We start from the raw sequence: 8,969 nt of genomic DNA, 5'->3' as shown, positions 1-8,969 counted from the left end.
TCACTCCCGTCCGTCCATGCAACTTTTTGAAGCAATCTACAGGGGGTTTTTTTTGGGGGGGGGGGGTATTATTTCGCAAACTTGCTGGACTTTTGACCATGGTCAAGTCGCGGTCGATTAATCGCCGAGATTGTGCCACTGTTATTGAAGCATTGTAATATCTCGAAATCTCAGAACTTTTAAGAATTTTTACCAAATTTGCTGGGGGAGTTTAATGAGTCATAGCGATAGTCCTTATCGAAAGTAATAGTCTTGCATGATTTATTTTAGCAGCCATTGCATTTGACATTGAAATCTTTTAATCGCTTCCCACGCCATTTTTACGGGTTGTCTTCATAATTTCTGAATTGAATGACTAGCAATATGCATGAATTATTTTCAGGATTTTGTCCTAATCGCTCTACACTCCAGGGTTTTGGGGATTGTTTCGCAAGTAACACCCCGCGGTAGATTTGTGAACCATATCGAAATTCAGATTACCTAGTAGGTCATCTCTTTGAGATATTGTCTTGGTCATCAAATCCATATCATCAAAGTTGTTTAATAAACACTTGCTGAAATTCTAGAGAAATTATAGCGCGTCTTCCGAAGCTGTCCAGCACTTATTGCACAATGAGCGTCCCGCTTACCCGAGGAAAGGTATACAGTATAATATTAATAAACTATGACAGTTCTAAGAAATATTTTAAAAATGGTTACAAACTTTATAAACATCCCAGCCGAATAACATGGCTGTCCATTTTTGCAAATGGGTTAATAGGGTTGTGGATTAAACATTTATTGAACATGAACATAACAACCTGAAAACAACACCATCAAGTATTGTAGTCATCATAAGGCTATACATGTATAATGAAAGCCCCAACATCGGTATACGTGCATCGTAAGGCTATATAACACTAAGCCCCAACCTTGGTATACGTCCATCATAAGGCTATATAACGAACGCCAAGCCCCAACATCGGTATACGTCCATCACAAGACCAACCTTGGTATTCGTCCATCGTAAGGCTATAAATCGCTAAGCTCCACCATTGGTATACGTCCATCATAATGCTATATAACGCTAAGCCCCATCATTGGTATGTGTCCACCATAAGGCTATATAACGCTAAGCCCCACCATTATGTCCATCATAAGGCTATTCAACACTGATATATATCCAATATAAGACAATATAACATTAAGCCCCAACCTTTGTATGATCGTAATGTTATGTAACACTAAACCCCAACATTGGAATATATCCATCATAAGTTAATATAACACTAAGTCCCAACTTTGGTCTGCGTCTATCATAAGGATACGTAAAGGATACATAAGAACAAGTTCCACGCCGAGTCACGAAAACCTGCAGGAAACGTATTATGGAAGAAAACTTATAACAAAAGCGTGTGGAAAAATTATACTATGTTAATAATTATAATCTGTATGCGTTCTTTAACATTTCACTGGAATTCGATTGACAATATGAAGTGACGCATGTTCAATCACAATGAGTTTGGGCTTGTGTGGCTTTTTGTCGGCGGGCGTTTTTTTTTTTTGTTTTTTTTATCATAATACTATTATAGAAACATGCATCATATTTTAGTGCATGTCTATAGGTAGCATAATTCTGTCATTGAGTCAACTGGCGTGGTTTCGATTCCCAGGAGTAGGGTCGCCTGTCCAACCAAGTGGGTTTTCTCCGGGTCCTCCGGTTTCCTCCCAATGCCAAAGCCCCCTAGCGAATTATTGAAATAAAAATTCAACTATGTGTTAGTCCCGAAATGACCTAGTTTGTGTCGAGTGGACGTTACCCTCTCTCTCTCTCTCTCTCTCTCTCTCTCTCTCGCTCTCCCTCGGTAGAGTGGTTCACAGCCTCAAGTATGTTGCTAATCTGACCTTCTCTTGTCAGCATGATCCACCATAGATCAGAATTCTCGAATGAAAACTATTCACTGGCTGATAAGGGGCATGAAAAATAATATCATTTTTTTTTTTAATATTTACCCAAGTCAACTTTAATATAATTTGTTTTTTTTTTATATAATTTCACCCAATTCAATTTTAATTTTCAGGTCATTTGTAATATAATTTGTTTTCTTATAATTTTCACCCAAGTCAATTTTAATATAATTTGTAATATAATTTTTTTTTATATAATTTCCACCAAAGTCAATTTTAAGATAATTTCTTTTTGATAGTTTTCATCCAAGTCAATTTTAATTTCCACCCAAGTCATCTGTAATATAATTTGTTGTTTTTAATGTTCACCCAAGTCATTTGTAATATAATGATGGGCAATTTATGTCGGACAGCGGCATATTCTTCTCCGAAATCCCGTTGCTGGTCTTGCAAGTACGGGGGGAGGGGCTTTCGGGTGGGAAAGTAAACGTGCAGGGGTCGACACAACCTTAGTCGGGAGCTGACCGTGAAACGCATTGAAATGAAATGAAATGGGGAGTTTCACGTCCTACTGTTCTGCTCCGACTGAGCTATATGAAATTTCAACTGTCAAGGGTTATTTTACATGCACGCCAATGTGCACTAGGGACCTGGGTAATGATATCACCATGAACCCATCATAGCCAACTCTAACGAACACCCAGACAACAAATAATAAAAAAAAAAACTTGTCCTATGTGCACTTGTAAATGATGGGTCACATGCATGGCTCTTGACCTTACTACTGGACACAAACAAAGAGAGCATTGCCATGAAGTCAAAGGGCCCCTTTCCTTATACTGGATACAGCGGGTGCCTTTTCTTGGACTTTGGGTCCCTTTTCTTGGACTGGTCCTTCCTTTCAGTTTAATTCTTGGAGATTTTCACAAAATTCGTTTATTTCACTTTCCAATATATTTATATGGCAAATCTCCCCAGGGAGGTTCTCACAAGATACTTTTATTAAATTTTCAGTATAGAAAAGGGGGGCATTGCATCATAATTCAAGTGACATGGTTTCGATTTTTAGCTCGTACGTGCAAGTCATCATGTTATAATATAAAAACTAATAAAGATTTTTATATATATATATTATAACATGATGGCTTTCTATGTCAACACAAGTAGGCCTGTCAACGCATCAGAGTCTGAAATAAGGCTTGTAAATATATTTGATTTATACTTTATGGACTGAAATTATTTTCAGCTTGTGGTCCCACTGCGGTCACATTTTTTATCCGATTTAGAAAACGTTCGAATATATCACCGTTACACCATAATGTCAGTTGAGTTCGAATTTCGCGAAAATCGGACCTAAACGAAACTGCCGGATAAAATGACCGCTCCTTGTACACATAGAGTGTAAAATGTGTAATACCAAGGTTGTGGACCCTCTAGAAGTTTCAATTTTGATCCGATTGCGATGAAACCTGAAATGTATGTTTATAAATCTTCCGATATTCCCGCATATCAGACTGTAACTTCCTGCACAATGGTGATAGATTGTACGAAAAATTGGGGTTTTTTTAGCTTGTGGATTCTCTAGATGTCATAATTTTTATCTGACTTTAGAAACCGTTTAAAAATATCATCATTCCGCAATAATGAAGGTTGAATTAGAATTTCGGGAAAATCAAAACGAAACTGCCGGCAAAAGGGCCTCTCTTTGTACGCAAATTGTGTAAAAGTATGTAATTCGAAGGATGTGAACCCTCTAGAGGTCACAATTTTTATCCGATTTTGATGAAACTTAAAATATATCTTATATACCAAAGTCCCGAGTCCCTTTCGATATTTGCGCATTTCAGACCATAACTTTCTGGATTATGGCCCCTGATTGTACGAAAAATCGTTTTTGTTTATCCCGTTCTTTATCCATCTCTTGCAAAATGTTGGCGTATCTTGTCTGGCAACCACTGTTTATGTTAATCGGAATATAATGTGGTCTAATCTAAATAGTATCTAGATTTTAAGGAAGATATTTACTTAGTTAATATACCAATGACAAATATCGTCTTATAATTGATAAAATCTAGATTTTGTATTTAGATATTGTCAGCCAATGATTTATTGTCAAATTGCGAGTTAGTAAAGGTTTTTAAGACAACCAGAGTGTTTTTGTTAACATCACAACCTACAGTCTAGATGTTAACAATAAAAATTGATATATTATATCAAACAGATTTTAATCTCGATCAATCAGTGTTTTATTTTCAATTTTTATGTATATAACTTTGGCTTGTACTCCAATGTTGTTTAGTAGCATAATGTGTATGCATGTTTGTATAATTATAACCTATAAAATATACTGTATATTTGTATCCATTTTACTATATTTATATAATATTTGTTTGTCATTTTAACTGTTCCTTTGATATTTTAACCAGTATATAGGAGAATGTACGCTTTTCTTAATGAATCCTATATATCATTTATAAAACTGTCCATTATTTATTTTGATGAAACTTAACATGTAAGTTTATAAACCAAAGATTTCGATTCCTTACGATATTAGCGCATATCGGACCGTAACATCCTGGATTATGGCATCTGATTGAACCAAAAAACACCCTTTTAGCTTGTGGAACCTGTACAAGTCACAATTTTTATCCGATTTTAAAAACCGTTCAAATATATTTCGTGAATTGGTTTGTGCCCTTGGTCCTGTGTCACTGTCATTTATATCAGAGTATATATTATATTTCAAATCAAAATTTGGACGTCTAGTATCCTCCATATTAACCACAGTAAGAATATTATCAATATCTAAATCCTTTTTGTGAGCATCCTTTCCATCACAATTCTGACGGCTATTATCCCCCATAGCAAGAACATCGCAATGTTTACGGCTACTATCTTCCGTATCCAGTACATCACCAAACGTAATCAGTATCCAAATGTTTATCACAAACATTCCCATCATTAATATTTGTTTTAGACTGTATTATAAACATGTCCTCTCCACTTGAAGACATCTTGCTAAATGAATATTTTGGACTGTCTGTGTATGCTTCTTGGATTATAAGACTGGAGTGTTTTGTCATACGCATTCATCTTCATGTAAATGTTGTTTTAAGAATATATGCATTATTTTGTGACTTGCTCTTTTTTAAAACTATCCATTATTTATATCTCTATGGTGCTCTGTTTTAAGTTTGATAATAGCCTCAGACCCTTGTTTTTTTCTATTTACATAATGGGCAGTCTTCGGCAATTATCCATCACATTTTGGTAAAATATTGTGTAAATATTATTTAGGGAGAAGGATTTTGCATAGTCTAAGCCTGTTCCCCAGTCCCATTCAGATATCCAGGGCCGTAACTAGCTCAGAGCAACGCGGTGGTGGGAAGTGTTCTCAGGGGTGCTGTAAAATTGAGGGACAGTGTATATCTATTGTTTTTATGGTCGATAATTTTTTCACAGGGGGGCGAAACGTTTGGCAGGGGGGAGTGAAACGTTTGGCAGGGGGTCTTCGCCCCCCCCCCCCCAGTTACCGGCCTGCAGATATCCCGAATAAAAATATTGGATTCAACGGGTTGAATTCGTATAGAAACCACCTTCAATCTAAGGTCCCCGAAAATTGGTCACGAATTTAAAGTAACTAAATAATCAGAATATGGCTCATGACGTCCATCTTAAAATTTCCACATGGGTGCCAGGTTGACATCTGAATCTACACATATTGCAAATATAAAATCCATCAAAAACATTAAGTGGGATGTATTTCCAGGTTAGTCAACCAGCTGACCGACTATATGGGCAACGTTATTAAAATAAATACTGCATAATGCATCACAAAGCGTTTATTTACATTCATTAATTTCAATGATTGTCCCATGCATAAATGAAATCTTTTAGTGCATGCTATTTATGTTGTCATACAAAACAATGGTGTATAGTTTAATATTTATTATCTGTTTAATAATCGACTGAGGGTCTTGAATCTTAAGTAAATATCATGTGGACCATTCTGACACTCAAATCTTTAATGTCTATTGAATAATTTTCTCAGTCCCTCAAATCGTAAATAAATATGTGGACCATTCTTAGTAAAAAAGCTCTCGACAAGAATTGTCAGACATGCCAAAGTCATCCCAATTAGAATTACATAGAAAGCACTCTGAATATCAATTAGTTCTACAGTCTGAACAGAATTCGAATCATCCACACACGTTCCTGGTTTAGGCCACCATTGTCGTTGTAATATTTGAACTAATCCACTCTCCATAATTTTCATCGTTCTGAAACGAATGATTATTGATTAACCCTTTAATATTTTAGAATAATTATTTTTAGAAATCATTGAATATTCACCATTTATGTTTATATCTAAAAGGGCTACTGTTTTCACGGCTTAAGACTTCTGTGAACAATCAATTTAAATAAGGATTTTGTGAAAAGTCACATGAGTCATGTCAATACCAACATTAGAATTACTCGTAATATTCATGAAGAGTTCTGGTTAATACTGCATTCGATATAAAATAAAATAAAACCAAGTACGAACAATCCAAACCATAAGACAGAATTCGAAGTCCTAAAAAACGTTATAGGCAAAATAGTGTATTCAAGCAAAATAGTGTAATCAGCAAATGGACTGCTCCTCGTGTACAAAATACACGACAAACAGTGGTAACAGGTGTCCGGAAGAGTAAGCTTACCCTGCCTGGCGCCACACCCGCCATAGCTGCATCCAAACTATTAGGCGAAATGTCGGTAAAATAGCGTGATTGGCCAATGAACTATCGGTATGCAAAATGCACGCGATGAACTGTGTTAACGATGTAGTAGACATTATCAGGGAGATAGTAATAGTATACGTGTCAATTAAATATATCTAGAATAATAGCCGAGAGAGACACGTTATATTTATCAATTAAATCAATATGACGGCCATAAAACTTTTTAAAGGGTTTAGTGCGCAAGTATTCTTGTAGTTGAAGCTTAGATGACAAATGCCTCGATCTACTTAAAAAATCAGAATAAAAGGAACAAGCTCTCGCGTAACGATTTTAGCTGAGACACAAACGCTTCATAAGCTGGTGATATTGGAATGTTACTACTAATAAATGGAAAGTTAACATCGCAATTACGAGCTTTGGATTTGACAATATTATACAGGTCAACTTACAAACTCTGAAAGTATTTTGCCATTCAGGGTTGCAATTAGAACAAGTACGAGCGTACTGTATGGACCACGGGCCGAGCATGACGTCATCTCCGCCATCTTGGAATTGTGAAGTCATTTCAACCATCTCTGACCAATTGTCTAAGGAACAAACATGTTAAGTTCCATGGTAATCGTACCCGAATTGCAGGAGTCTCGGGCATTTTTTACCAATAGGTTCAAGACTTGTAATTAACTTAAGCATGATCTAAATGGAACGCAGCATAAATTAAAAGTACTCTTCTGAAATCCTAGTCTGGTCGTATGTTCTGTATGTGACGTTTATTGTGACTGTTATCTTTGTAAAGTCAATATAAAGGAAAATGCTGTGAAAAAAACTTACTCGTCCGAGAAATGCTGTAAGTATGGTGAATTATTTTGTAATGCGAATGCATAGTTCATTGGAAAGAAAAGTTCTTTCAAGTAAGTCAAATCACAAGATTGGAAAACCCAAGTCTCTGCTGTCGTTTTATCCGCTATAAAACCATAGTTTTCATCCATAATTTTTTGTCTTTGGTGGCCTTGATCTATATGTAGAACGTCTGGATCGGTTTTGTTGAATTCTACGATACCCTGCCATAACCGTTTATAATCAGTCAAGTTGGAATTCTACATAAAAAATAATCTTAGTAGATGAAAAGATTCTAAGAGACTACCAGTTTAATATATCACATACATCATGTTCATCAATTAAAAAGAAATATCACATGCATCATATATATCAAATAAAAACAAATATCACTTAAAAACCTTGTACAACAAATAAAAAACAAATATCACATACATCATGTACAGCAACTGAAAAAATATCACATACATCATGTGTATCAATTTACAATTAAAAAAAAATATCACATGCATCATTTATATCAAATAAAAACAAAAATCACTTAACAGCATTGTACATCAATTGCAAAACTAATGTCAGAGACAAGGTGTACGTGAATGTCAATTAAAAAAAAGTATCACAGAAAACATCAATCTAAAAACAAATATCACACACTACATGTACATCGATTAATAAATCACAGACAGTATGCACATCAATAACCAATGCGAAAGAAACATTAGGAAAACTAACCTCTAATAACGATACCCAGACACTGCCTTGTAATGTTCCCCATTTGTATTCGTTTTGTTTCCCGAGTTCGGCCAGTGTCTCGAAGGGAAGTTTCTCTTTAGATACTGTAAGGAATGCTATAAGATTACCACTGTAAGTAGCTACTGATATTAAACAAAATATCCACCATCCTGCCAATAATGCTCGTCCAGAACTGGACGAAGAAAACCCAGTTCCCCCTAAAATAATGTAATAGTAAATTAATTAACAACTGATACTATCATATATAAAGTGTTATCATATGATATTGGTAATTAATGTAAGTTTATAACTTGGCATGCAACATTGAACCGATTATGTAGATACTGCGTTGCGTTTCTCACTAACGCTACATTGCAATGCGTTTCTTCTACACGATACATTGCAATCCGATTTCTGAGAGTAGATATATCGCAATATTTTAAATTATAACATGTTTTTTCAAATAATACTTTATAATTTAATTGTCAAAATCGCGCACACTGCAGCTGAATGAACACCGTCATTTGACCTAGAACAATTTTATACCAATAATTAATTATTTGCAGCAATACTTAGGTGGGTTTTAATCGGGGTTCCAGTCCACAGGAAGTGCCTCTCTTAGATCGAGCTACTTCCTTTGAGTAGATTTGAACCATAGCCAACAAGGCGAAATAATTGTTAAATCTGGTTGGAATACAGCAAAGAATTTGAAATTATCTCAATATGCCCCTTTAATATTCGTCCCTTCATTAGAAAATCTGATTAAAACATGGATTTTATTTTGTTTCGTTTTTT

General features: G+C 35.3%; 1 long non-coding RNA gene across 1 annotated transcript; it reads right to left on the bottom strand.

The window, feature by feature from the left end:
- Positions 1-6,024: 6,024 nt before the first annotated feature.
- LOC126822108 (uncharacterized) lies at positions 6,025-8,379 on the bottom strand. The gene is made up of 3 exons (XR_007680648.2): positions 8,175-8,379; positions 7,437-7,702; positions 6,025-6,167 (listed from the first exon to the last, which is right to left on the bottom strand). It is a non-coding gene; the product is annotated as an uncharacterized LOC126822108 (long non-coding RNA).
- Positions 8,380-8,969: the final 590 nt, after the last annotated feature.

Source organism: Patella vulgata, chromosome 5, assembly GCF_932274485.2.
Source record: "Patella vulgata chromosome 5, xgPatVulg1.2, whole genome shotgun sequence".
Taxonomy (NCBI): domain Eukaryota; kingdom Metazoa; phylum Mollusca; class Gastropoda; family Patellidae; genus Patella; species Patella vulgata.
This window is presented reverse-complemented; position numbering and strand designations above follow the sequence as displayed.